Source organism: Balearica regulorum, chromosome 13, assembly GCF_011004875.1.
Source record: "Balearica regulorum gibbericeps isolate bBalReg1 chromosome 13, bBalReg1.pri, whole genome shotgun sequence".
Lineage (NCBI taxonomy): Eukaryota > Metazoa > Chordata > Aves > Gruiformes > Gruidae > Balearica > Balearica regulorum.
Window position 1 is genome coordinate 14,343,837 of NC_046196.1, and position 14,797 is coordinate 14,358,633.

Below are 14,797 nucleotides of genomic sequence, written 5' to 3' on the forward strand. Positions count from 1 at the left end.
GCACATATCTCAATAAGATATCATATTCATGCAAAAAAGCAGCAACTTAACATCCAATGAGCACCTCTTATGACCTCCCAACAGTATGGCAAGAACTGATTACTCAGTAAATTTATAAAGGATTCCAGAATACTTCCAAGAACAAGTCATGTCACTTGCAGAACACAAAGAATTCCATACCCTCCTAATAAATATTCCTTGTAAAATAAAAATTAGTATTAGAGTTCTCTCCTAAATTTTGGCATCCTATTTTTTCCATAGATACCATAAAGCTGTCCATGGAAAAAGATAAAATAATATTACTTGATATTCAATCTTATTTGCATACAATTTGTATAAAGAAAAATAAAAGAGAAAAAAGTGGTTTTTCTATTTTATAAACAGTAACCAAAGGCAGTTAACAGTGATTATGAATCAACATTTAAAGAACACTTTTTCATGATGGTGTTGTGTCCTTTAGTCTTTGGTGATACAGTACCTGTTTGTTTCATAAATTCTAACTTCACAATTTTTGGTCATATGGATACGTAGTGAGAAGTTTTTTGGAGCCAACATTGAGATCACCTTCACTAAACGCTACAAAATCCTAAATGGGAAATTGTTCTTTAATACTATAAATATGAACTGATTTTTCATGAAGAAACATATAGTAATCATGCCTTCCCTTACAGAAGTTTGTGGGAGATGAATAAAAAAATACAAGATCTCCTATCCTCTTATCAGGAGCTAAAACAAATGTGAGAAATAGAGAATGCTTTGGTTTTCCCATGAGGATAAAAACCACAAGAATACACTTCCAACTTATGGCACCATCACTGAAGCTATTTAAGATAAGGCATGGTGTGATTACTGCCACGTTGCATTCCATTTGACGGAGGGATTTGGATTACAGTAGCTGAAAGGTCAAATCAGCAATTAGAATTCATGTCAAGAAGAAATTCTTCTTAAGAAAGTCATACAACACGAACAGAAGTGACTATAAATAGTTGAACAATAATTCTTCCAAAACTAATATATCTGGATGACTTATCAGCCTTTGGAAAATAATTGTGTATTTCTTTTTAAGTTTTTAATGTTGTTACTTGAGATGCATAAACATTCTTTACAGTCAGATCTGACACCACTTCTTCTTAATACTTCCTAGAATAAGATGCTTTTTCAGACACTTTCAGTGATAGAACCCCAATAATTTTGGAAAGAGATTCATTAAAGAAACATGAAAATCCCATCCCACATCCTTAGGGGCTGACACTGAAAAGTTAAAAAGCCTACCAGGTTTGTTGCGCATTTTCTCTAATAATACTTGACCTCTGCTTGTGAATTCTTCTCTCCTTAGAAAAACAAGACAAACCTAAAATAGCAGTTCCCATTTCCTCCAGGGCCCTAAACTGGTTTTTGTTTTTATATATCCTCACATCTCAACACCTTAATTATTAATTTGTTCCCTCAGCTGACCTGTTTGGTGAGCTCTCCTCACAAGTACAAACCTATTTACCGGGCTGCAATTTTCAACTTATAGATGATCCTTCATAATATTAAAAATCTACTCCCTAAACACTTCCCTATCACTCAGAAAACTGGCTGTCACACATAATTACATTAATTTAGCTTAACGTTCAGAAAAAATGTGTGCGTTATTAACAATGAAAGCAAACATATGGAGCAGGTGACCTTGCTTCTGTCAAAGAGTGTACTTGGTACATTCAGCATTTGGTAGGGATGACCTTTACATACAGTTAATTGGCCGACTCAACTACAGTGAGTAGTTTCCGCTGATGGTAAATTTATTACGGAAAAAAAGGACTTTGTTTTCCTGTCTTCCAAAGAAAAGAGAAGTTAGGCAGGAACACAGGAAATTATATGTTCCTGCCATCTCCATCTTTTGCACAAAAAGCCACTACATTACATTTAGGAGTTGGAGGTGGCCGTATCAATGTCACCTTTGATGTTCAACTCCTAAAACTATGACCAACTTCTCAGACCAAGGATTCCCCACTACATGGAGTTTTCAGCTCTTTAAGGTTCAACTGGAGTGTGAAGTCCCATGACTTATACAGGATGACCACAGCAGTTCCCTTTCATTGTTTTTATTTATGAATTATTGTGTTTGTCTTATTGTTCACTGTCTCCAATTCTTTTCTTACTTTTTGGATAGGATAATGCAAGTCCTTGATCAGAAATCCCTTCTGCTCTATTTCCGACCAGAAAATTTGCCAATTCCAACTTCAGAATAAAGGTATTATTTTTACCTACTCTCCCTTTGCCCCTCATCAGTCCAAGACAGTGAGAAAAAAAAACCCAAACAAAAAAAAAAACCAAAACAAAAAAACCCCCCAAACCCCCCAAACAAACAAAAACCCCACACATTTACAAAGCCACAGAATTTATATTAGAAATTAAAAACCTAAAAAATAAATATTGCATTGTAATTAATACAGCACTAAATTTAAAGGACATCTATCCTCTTTAAAAAGAATATTGCTGTAGACATCTTATAGAACCTCAAATTCCATGAGCAAATCAGAGTGATACAAAAATGAACACAGAAATTTCAGACTCAGACCTATTGATCTGGGGCACCATCCAATCACCAAAAGAAAAAATGCACTTCCACTTCTTGTTCAACCATTTCTTAATTATTTTGTGCATGTCACAGAAATCCCATTAGTTGTATTGTGAAACTCAAAATGCCCAATTCCTCAGTTCAAAGACCGCTCAAGATGCTCTGAGTTTAGCAGCAAAGGATTTCCTTCAATAATCTATGAGGAGTTTAAAGTAAAAGACCATCTCTCCCTCAGCTATGTAATTCTGTCTGCAGAAGCTCAAATATTTGTTTGCTACACATTCATAAGCACTACTTAGTATCTGTTCAACAGATATTCAACTACAAAACTAGTACTTTCCAGAAACAAAGACTTTTAGTTTGTCTTTACCAACACAATAAGCTCACCTCTTCATAACATAAACACACTATAGCATTGCGTTTCCTAAACTTGTACTGGAGCTGACAACACAATGGAAGTTTAAACCCACGATCTGGTTCATTAATTATTTATTTCCTTCCTGCTTTGCACTTGTGACTGTCAGTTCTCCTTGCTCTTGTGACAGGTCTCAGTGACATTTAGATGTCTTTGAACAGCATAGTCATGAAATATAAGCAGTTTCTCTGATTCTTCTTCCTACAGTATGATTACCTTTTCATTGAGGTGCATATCTGGAGGGAAGAGGGAAAATAATGAACCTTCTTACAGGCTTTGCACAAAACCTCATGTCACAAGCAAAGCTTTCAAAGTTGCAGATGCCCTTAGAGAAAGAGACATTCCCAGTGACTCCCTAAAGGATGGTACAACCACTGCTGTTGCTGTTAAAAGCTTTTTTACCATTATTGTTTCTATAATTAAAAATTTTGTTTCAATAACTGTTTTCCATAGTCAATAAGTGCAAGTGAAATTTGCAGGCTTATATGCATTTTCCTTTTAATGAAGAGTCACTCCAATTTGCATTGAAATTGCTTTTTTTAATGGTAAATATTTTATTTTAGATTAACGGTGAATTATTTTTTAATCTCATTACTATCAATAGAATTCAATACTTGAGGGAGGAAAATTATGCACTTCATCTGGTTAAAAATAAAACTTCCTTTAGTTTATGGGTTATTAAATTTTACTTGAATCCAGAGCAATCACAACTGAGTTCAATGAATTGTTAAATCCCAGTGTTAGAGGCCTGCAAGTTGATGGAAGAAGGAGAAATGCATTAGTATTTAAGAAAGCTTTATAGATGTCTTGCCACCTAAAAGGTTCCCTTTCTTTACCCACCTCATCTGAGTGCTTTTTATCTTCTGATTGAGATCTGTTTCTTTGAATAAGGCAAGACACTTCATTGAGGCAACTAATGAGTATAAGGCAAGGACTAGGAAGAACAGCCAGCTCCACACTATGGAGAAACCTCAAGCCCAGAGCTGACTTGCTGACTGAGTTAAAGAAGTTTTCTGCTTGTTTTTCTTGGTTCTCTTTAACTTTATAATGCAAGTCCAATTCACGCGTGGCTTTTTATGCCACCAAAAGATAATTTGTTGAAGATCAATAAGCTGCAAGGATTCTCAACACTTTTCTGTCACCTTTACCAGTGTATAAAGGAAAATGGTATACTGCTACTTTGATACTTTTACTTCAACTAAAATTTTGCCTGCAAGGGTCAGACATGCTGAACTTCTGATCATTGAACTGGTTTTGTGCTTTGTCTTGTTAGAATGCTATAATGCAATATTTGTTTCAATAGCTCACTAGGACTGAAAAAAAAACATGAAAAGGAAAAGGAAGGAATATTGTGGCAATTAAGGATCTGCATTTGTACTGTCTAATGAGAACATCAGACTTGCAGTAGTTTGACACCACTAAATCAGAATATTTTAGCTATCAACTATTAATTCATTTCAATTACACTTGCCTTTTTATTTTCTGCTTTAACTGGAAAATCTAAGTTATTTCCTTGCTTTTCTTTTGCAACTTGATGCAGTTGAAATCTCATTTCTAGATTAATCAACATCTCAGTGTGAAATAGTGAAGTGTCAGAGAAGCAAGCATGGGTCACTGCACTGTGAAACCAATGTTTAACTCATGATCACATAAAATGGACCCTAAGCATTTCCTTTTGTTAAGGGCAGCAGAGAATTTTTTCCTCAGTTCTTATTTTTAAATGAGATTTGTATTTATTTCATAAAAAACTTTTTTTTTTAAAAAAAGAACAAGCTGCTAAAGGTTTTTATCAAAGCCAGCTGAGAAATATTCAGACAGGTTACAGATCAAACCATTACCCCTCAATTTCATACACTGACAAAAAAAATTAAGATGAAGACTTTTGCACTAATTGTGCCACATGAATGGATTCTCTATAGATTCTCTATAACCCTGACTGCAACTGTTACTAAAGAAAACCTAAATAGTGACTTCTTTCTGTCCACATAGGCTTGCACTGTAACGTCTTAAGAAGCTAATAAGCTTTACTTTCTCTTTGCTGAATAAAGAGTCACTTAATGTGACACAGATTTAAATGTGGATGAAATTTCAGGTGATATATGCAGTCATATTTTGTTATACAAAGTAAACAAAGAAAGACACTTGTTTCAAAGTAAAAGCATCAGTTGGGACATACAAGTGAAGGAAAGACAACACAGAAGGATTTAAACAGCAGGCCACAACTTTAACTCAATACATCAAGGATTTGAACACACTCAAAGCAGGGGTTGCTTACAGGGTTACAACCATAAGTTAAGAAAGACTTTCTTCTGGATAAGACTATAGGAAGAGTTACCAGGTCAGACAAAAGGCACATCTACCATCCAGGATCCCTTCTCAGCAGTAAGAACAGGGTTAGCATATAATGATACTTCCCCCAAATAGTCCTCCAACAAATTGCAGCTCAGAGGATTCCTGAGCAAGAGATGATGTCCTTATACTTTATTTTAAGAACAAACTTTCCTGTCAGTTTATCCAATCAGTTTCTGAAGCCATTTATCCACAGCTTCTAGGCCCTTCTAGTTCTTCAGCTGCTACCAGGTTTTCGGGGGGGGGGGGGGGGGGGGGGAATCTCCTTTTCTTTCAAAAAGAATTCTGTCTGATGTCCTCCAGCCCTTATGTTGAAAAGGACTATCAAGGTGGCATTATTACATTCTCTGACTGCAAAGTCCTACTCTTAGTAGTTATTCTTTTCATATCCTTCTACTCAGCTTCATTTCAGACTCTTTCCTAACCTATGAAACATAGTGTTGGGCAGGTTTGCTAAATTCAGAAAAAAAAATTCATCTTTCAAATTGCAACAATGCATGTACTCAAAATACATAAGGTAGTGAACAGAGCAAAAGACTACAAATTCTGAATGAAGGTGTAAGTTAATCAGAGCGAGAGTGCAAGGGGCCAGTCGTATCTCTTCTCTCCCTGGTTCACTACTGGTGAAAAGGACTGTGGAAAAGGAAGGGTTGGCATTAGCCACCCTCCCTCAGTCTCTAGAGGTTACCTAAGTCTCCCACAAAACAAACTTGAGTAGTTATATTACAACAATGGCTAAGTCTTCAGGTTTGGACAGAGCCTAATCACTGACAAGCTGATACTCACTGGGGGTGCAGCAATGCAAACATTAAATACTATCTGCAGTTGAGCTACTGTTCCCTAGTCTCAAAGTACATAAACCTGGAAAAATCACTTTCACAAAACAGCTTGCTTAAATGAGGAAATTTTGCTTAAAAGTAACTGTGTATACATAGATACTAAATTAACAGCTATACATCATAGGAGTCATGTAAGAGAAAGAATGGTGCACTATGAAAGTAAGAGTTTGAAGTTGTAGAATTAGAACCCTACTCCACTAAAACTTTCTGCATTTCCTCTGACATGTCACTGTGCTTCATCTATTAGTTCAGAAACATGGAGTACCTCCCTCACAACATGTGGAAAAGGGAAAAGAAGTAAGTTTCTGATGAAGTCTTCTGGAACTACAGTAATGGAAACCAGAATTCTCTGATAAAAATAATCACAGAAGCTGTTGAACTATTTAAGACTACAGTAGTTTTCTATTTAACTTTTAGTCTGAAATCAAGTATTTTTGAGGATGTTTCAAGTGTATGTTTGCTCTGTTGTGGTATAACTAAAGACAGCTTTTCAAAGAAAATAATTTCCTCTTTCTCCTAACAGTTTGTTTCATCAGTATTTCAGAAACTACTATCATCATTTGTCATTAGCTACACAGATAAAGGTAGGTATCTGCTTTGTCATGTGTGTCATTTGTGGATTCCCTTAAATCCTTGCATGGAAATGTTTCATTTCACTGCTGTCATGTTATTCCTAACAGCTCATCAGCTTCACTAAATGTCAAGGGTTTAGTATCTCTATGACTCATTGGATAATTCTTTTTAAGGTAACTCTGACTTATGCATACCAACATCTGTGAGCTGCACACATTCCTGTACAGAAAGCAGTTAAGCAAAAATATCTCAGGCTTGGCTAAATGCTTATGACATACTGTGCAAGGAAGGCTGGCACAAAACACTCCTGCCAGGTTCTCTTTATCTTTACGGGATTTTTTTCCCCACTTGATTACTACTACACCCTTGATGCAACACTATTATTCTGGCACGTGTTCTGCAGAGACACATTTGATAACAAAAAAGGTTCCTTTAAGGATTAACATCTATAAATCTAAACAAGCAGCATGCTGCCTACTGAAAGGTCTGGATACTAGAAATCTTGTAATACACGCCTCAGGTGAAAAATGTGTGCAAACCAAGGTTTCTAGAGAGAGAAAGTATTTTTTACTAGATCCTTGTGACAGAGCTCTTCAGAAATCACAATTTAAATATTTTTCTTTTTCCTTACATGAGCCTTTGCCCCTAGAAGATAACAGGACACTAGACAATTCCAAATCAGACACAGTGATAAACCAGTTTATTTCCTGGAAATTTAACCAAATTCAGATCACGTTGCCCTATTCTATTATAATCACTAAAATCTAAATATTTCCCATAGCAAATCCATTTATATGATGAATACATTTAAACTACTAAGCCTGCCTGTTCTGTTTTCTGATCCCAAGCTAGTTACCCTTAAAATCATATGCTTAAAAAGTGAAACCGTATTTCCAGATTGTCTTTTACAAAATGTTGTATATACTGTAAGCTCACAAAAATCTACCATATCCATCTCCTTTCCTTATTCTCATTCTTGTGATAGAAGGTATCTACCTGTTTCACACATGAAATGAATCCTTTGAATCTGAATTTAACTTATACCACATCTTCCAAAACTTTTATAGGAACTCGTAATGCTAGCAGCAAAAGCAAAATCATTTTTTTCCTATTTCAGAAATATGGGAGAACAGTGCCACAGTTGTAAATCCTAAAGCATTAAATTCATATTTATATTCATGTATTTGAAGATTCTGAACATAATGAAGGTTTTGTACCATTAGCCCTCTGATATTATAACTGCATGGTCTATACAGAGCTTAATAGTGTTAGAAGACTTTCTTTCAAAACAGTGGTGCATAAGGATATAAATATGTGGAAAGTACATCACACACAAACATGAATCAACTTTTTTATTTTTACATATTCAAACTATTTGCAGTCAGTTAATGACTTACAGAAGTTAAAAGAGCTAAAAGAGTGCATATGTGCCCTGATAAGGCTTCTGTTATGCTGTAAGACAGATGACCACAAAACCCTATCCTGAAAGCACCCCTTAAATGTAGTCAGGACTTAACTGCCTTATCTAATAGGAATCACTCATACTGCTAGGTGCTTTCAGGAGAGGGGTTCCTTGCTCCTCCTCTAACAGTTCCTGGAAAGGAACCATGGAGCTCATCCTCTCATGCGAGAGTAAGGAATGTAACCTCCCCACAGACTTCTGAAGAATTGAAGCTCAAAACCATATAGCACCACCTATTTCAGATTTACAGAATGTTTGTTGCATATTTTATTTAAATTATTCAATTATTATTGTCCTCCACAGCTAAGGGACAACAAAACTATATGAACAGGTGTAGAGGACAATTGCACTCCTTTCGTACATGCATCAGATAAACCCCACAGTTTTCCTGAGGGGCACATGGAGTTTCCTTACCTGCTTCTCCAATCAAACAGTACTTGCAAGTGTGAGAGGCTGTAAGCCCCATAAGGGACAGGAAGAGGAAGAAGTGTAGCCAAGTCATGTTGGAGAAAAAGCACTATGCACTCCACTTTCGTTTTGCTGATTTTGAGTCAACAGTCTGCCCCACCTCAAAGACAACTACCATCTCTTGCATAATCCCGAGTGGATGAACTTCTTCCTCCTAAATAGAGAAACCAAAAAGTTTTGGCTTACTACTTCAATATAAAAGGTTAGATACAACCATGCTCTGCTTTGTTACAAAGGGTGACAGCTTGGGTCCCAAAGCATTAATCCTGAAACACTATAAACAACTTAGTTAAACAGATCCCCATCACCACATTGGTGAGGTGAATAGTGCAAATACGACGACAAAGCTAAATTGGGCAAGGATAGGTGGACCAACATTCGATTAAAAAAAAAAAAAATCAACTAATTATAGTATTCATTGTCTGTCTTCTCACCTTTCAAGTGCTAGATTGCTTAGTCCTTTCCACTGCAAATAGGTCTGCTTTTTCAACAGGCTAAATTCGTCACCATGTGTCTACTCGTGGCAGACACATTCAGCATTAAAGCTTCCTTCAAGCTTTTCCCACTCAATCTACACTCAATTTTAGTGTATAAAGGCTTAATACTGGTTGAAGCACAGAAGCAAACTTCACAAAGAGACTAAATTGCAGTCACAGACCTAAGGATAATTGTTCAGGCATTTCCAGGTAATCCCACACAGACTTGCACCATGGAATATGCTCAGCATGCTGTTTAAGCTACCAAGAAATTGGTCCTTCTTAGGATCCCCCACAAGTTTATACCTAGCAACTCCAAAAAGGAGCATATACTGAAACTATGATTAGCGCACAGCTTATATACCCAACTACATGAGTACACATTACACACTTTTGTCAGAAAGTAATACTCTAAAAAGTACTTTCATTAGAGCTGCACACTTGCTGTCAACCTAAGCTAAATCTACATATAATGTTCAAAGTGATGCAGTATGTTTCAAGTCCCACATTCATCTATTTGATCTGTATTCACAGAAGAGCAGACATGCTAATCTTTTGTTTTAACTTAAAGGACACAGACTATTTCCACATGCTCGTCAGGACTGCCCAATACCCACAAACAATGACTGAACCAGGGAGCATCAACTAAGTAATTTTCAAGACAAGCACATTCATCATTCGTGAAAACTCTAGCATAAAGTCTCCTGGGTATGACCCAGGTCCTGCTAATTCCACCCTGTGCACACAGAGTGGATTGTGAATTCTATTGCAGTATCTCATTTCAAATTAGGGGACACCATCAGTGAAAAAAGTTTTCTCCTGCAAGCCAATTATTTTTAGTTGGGCTATTACCCAACACAGCCTTCAGTCTTGATACTCTTCTCGAGATATTAAAATTAGAATAAAACTGACAATCTTTTCTAAGTAAACCTACACTGGCTCTCTACATTGGGAAAGCTAGATCTGATTACAGCACATTACAGTGTCAGTTTGTTAGCATGGTGAACAAAGAAGCAGTGGCATGGGCTTTAATGTGTGCTAGCAACTGGTCTTCCCCTCTTGAGATGTTAGGTGCATGCTCCAGTTGGTAACTCAAGCCATAGGAACACCATATCTATAGACTCATGTGTTGTCCTGGCCCATGTTTTTATTCTAAATAGAATGAAGGCAGCAAACGCTTCTTTACAAATAATGAGGCAGCAAGAGTTAGGAGTCCATCACTTCTCAGCCAGACATGCAGCATACAAGTTCTACGAACAATATTGACAAAATACATGTAAATAAAGAAGTAAATAAATATAATTAAAAGGCAGAGAGATGTAAAAAGAATCTACTCTTAAGTCAGAATGTCACAAATTCATTGTCCATTCTGCTCTGCAGAGAGTGGAGAATTAAACTATTTTAATTACAAAACAAAGCAGCAAAATGAAAACATAAGCAGCTGCAAACATAGTATTTACGGCTGCTCAAAAAGGTCACAAAGAAAGAGCATTTCCATCCCACCCATCTTTTAAATAATTCTGCCCTTCGCTTTCACAGTCATCCTCTAGGAACTCATATTTTTAGCTAATGTTTATTTCTGATACATACTGGATCATCTCATCCACCCCCTACATTCACACTTCTCTCAATTTTTCTTATTGTAAACATTCAAATGGTGTTTGAAATTTCTCACTCAGTGAAAGATACACTACTTTTATTTAAAAGGAGTGAATAAGGTTTTTAATAAAAGCATCACAGAAACGGCAACAAAATATTTATGACATTGGTATTTCATCCAAAAAGCAGCCATTAACAGTCTGAAACAACAACAAAAATACTGAAAATTCTACTTTTTATAGAAATCACATTTCTATTTTTTAACTCCAATAATGATCAGCATTTGCCTACTACATACAAAACATGCCCACTGTTATCTACAATTCTATCACTTTTTGATCATTCTTTCTTGTTTTACAGTGTTTATTATAAAACCTAATTCTGCTCATTGTTGCAGACAGCCTAAGCCTGAGCAGCATTCCTCTGCCTTCATATAAGACACAAAAATCTCATTATACAATTAGAAGTATATTTGTATTAAAAGGAATTGTTGGGAGGAGGTGGGGAGGGGAAGAGAAGCAGTTCAAATAGCTTAGATGTTATTTTCCTTTTGTGAGCCTTTTTTGGCTCATTAGACTTACATGACTTCTGTTTCTTAAGAGATTATATTAGTTCCTAATGCCTATTCCCCACCTGGAGTCATCCTAATCCTTTATTTTTGACCCCAGAATGACTTCTACCACAACCAATTACATTATTTCTTCATGAAGAAGAGATAATAACTTCAGGGGGAAAGCAGCAGGAGTGGACAAACTCTTACAATATAAAAAGTCACTGTTGCATGCTGCAGGTGTACTTAGTAAAAAACTAAGTGACTTAGTGAAAAACCAAACATTATACAAGACAGAGTTTTTCTTGTTAAAAAGCTTTCCAATGTTGTCTCTATGGGATTGAGGCAATTTAAAATTTTAAGTCATTTTTAGATTACCCATTTAACAAATGTGAGAGAAAGGTCTACTCCACCATCCTTAATATTGGGATAATTATACTCGTACTTAAATCCAATAAGCCTACTAATAAACCTATTAGAAAACAAAAACTATTTCTTGATTTTGCCATATCTATTTCCTTTTGTCCTTTAAAGTAATGTAAGTAATTTAAGTAAATTAAGTAATTCAATTTTGAGAACACGTTATTTAACAGCACTTCTTTGGAGAGCAAAAGATGACGACCAAGGTTTTATTTCAGAAATCTGACTGAAAATTCTAGCATTTAGTTCCCATGGAGAAGTGCATTTGAAGAATTTACTCTAAATTAAGGTAGGAAATATATTATTTTCCTGATTCTCACAGAACTTACTTCATAAAAGGAACCATAACAGAAAGTCACATTCATTCGTTTGGTAGACTGGCCATCAATAGCAGTAATCTAAGTAATCTGACATCCTGTGAGGCTTAGTTTTCATTAATTTAAAGGAGGCCATCAAAGGTTAAAATTTTTGTCATTGATGATTAATGCCATAAATTAAGGATATGTTAGAGGGAGTATTACACACAATGGCATTAACCTGTAATGAACTTTTTGCTAATATAATCTTGGATCTAGTTGTGAATACAAACTCTTCAAGGTTAATGGAGTAATATTGGCTATTATTATGTTGTACTTTGCATTTATACATTGGTAGGTCAAACAAAACTGGTCATTAAAATTTAACCTTGGCTTTTTAATACAAAATAACTATGGGGAGGAAAGAACAATTATGACTAATCAATTCAGGAATGATAACAAATAATTTCTTTTCAAATGAATCCTACAAACTTGTATCTCAGCTGACTATGTTTTGTAATAATGCCTGTAAATACATCATCTTAAAAATAACAGTAATCTTACAATAATTTTTTTACCTGATAATTGTCAAATACAGCCATAAAGAAAACCTTAGAATTCAAGCAACATTAAACAAGTGTTGGTATCAAATCAGTTGGTCATGAGAAATTATGCTTATAACAGATCCTCAGTTGTTAACCTTTTTAAAAGCATCACTTGACCTGTTTCAAGATAAAACCAAGTTCTTCAATATTGTTTGTATTATCCAAACCATCACTAATTTCTGCTGGGTTTGGACAGACTGGAAGAGAGTATATGATATTAACAATAAGCAGAATTTCTAAATGCAAAAAAATACTAGAAATACTTGTCTTCAATGTACAGTCATTTTCCTATTTTGCAAGTATTTCTTTTAAATCAGCCATAATTCTACATAGGGGGGAAACCAGACATTTTTCTGAGGATTTTCTTCTATGTTTTTTAATATAGGACTGTTTTAATTTGAATGTTAGCTCTGTGAATGATTTATACCATTACATTACATACACAGACGTAATAATGCCTTTTTCTTCAAATTTGTGTTTGAGTACTTTTCCAGATCTCACTTATATTTCTTTTTCTATGTATTTTTATGTCTAGTATTAACTTCATTTCGTGTCCCTCTCCTTTCAGAAGGCACCATTTTCTCCTAAGCAACAGATAAAGCTTTTAATCTTTATTTCTTGTCATATCACCTACTCTTTAACCAGAAAAGCTTTCTGATTTAACATCACTTATCAGGTCTTCAGAAGTTCCCTTTGTATCACTCACCACAGTGTAAATGAATCCCATGCTGTTCACTGCCAACAGACAATACTATGTGCAGAGCTTATTTATAACCATTGTACTGACTCAGAGCAGGTCCTGCAGCTTTCTGAACCCAGCCATCCTCTATTGTGACAATAACCTGGCCTCTACAAGCCTTCAGTAATACAAGCCAGGTCCAGTATGACAGATAGATTTTAAGCCTATTTGTACAGCATATAGTATATTCTCATTGAGCTCACCAGTCATATATTTATTTACTCTGAAAGACTCCAAAGCAACAGGTAACTCTAGCTTCCAGTCTAGTTCTAATGTCTGCCAGGGATCCAAGCATATTGGCAAAACAATGCTGTTTAAAGATATACAGCTCCATGGAAAACCTTTTTTGTTGTTGTTGCTTTTATTTTATTTTGAAGATATAATGAAAGGTAGGACTAGACTATATACTTTCAGCTTGAAGGACTTACTCTTCTACACAGAAAAAGGGAAATGTGCATCTCACTGAGGAGTCCACAGAGAAAAAAAAAAAAAGAAAAGACAAAAAAAAAAATCATAGAATGTTTTCCAGAAAAGGAGGAGCTAATGGGAAATTAAGGAGTTTAGCATTACTGAGAATCCTGGTACAGCATCAGAAAGCTTCTAAATTTCCTTCATAACCTTCTCTGATATTGAATCAATGTTAGGTTTGAAAATTCTTCAAAATATAAAAGAAACAAATAGAAAATTTGAACAGCAAATTAAAAACAAACAAATAAATAGTCTCTCATCCGGCTCAGCTAAATGGAGATGCCATACAAGGACAACAAACCAGAAGTACAGCTCTGCTATGGCTAACACAAAGTGAAAAGCATTATCTGGAAAGTATGTTTGTTTCTAATGTTCCACTGACTGATACCAGCAAAACACAAGTAATTTACAATGTCTCTGTATTGAAAAAGATCTGTAAGAACAGAAAGAAAAGTCTCACTTTGTACTCAGAGACTTCACAAGTGAACACTTTTTTGCACCAGTTTAGGGTATTTTATTAATTTATTTTGGTTTTTTCTTTAAACTATTCACCCAAGATATATATGTACACTTTAGAATATGCCTACACTGTCTATCTTTAGCTCACTTGTGAAAAAATTCCAAATTCTCTGTTAGCAAACCCAGAAGAAAACAGCTTATTGGAGTTAACAACTCTGCACTCCAGTTCAAAATACGCAGAACAGATCTGTTCCAGGCTCTGCCCCACTTTGCTCTATGGCCACAACTATTTCATCCCACTTCAGTTTTAAAGTAAGAAATACAACAATACTGGTATTTAACTAGCAAACAGCCCAATACTTCCACAAATAACATTATCAACATTTCAAGGAAGCAAGGTAATTTCCAGTCTTGTGCCAAAAGAAATAAAAAGATTTGTAACATTTAGTGCATTCATCACTAACTTAAATAAACCTAAATAACCTACATAAACATGCTTCCAAACTGAGCAGAAGA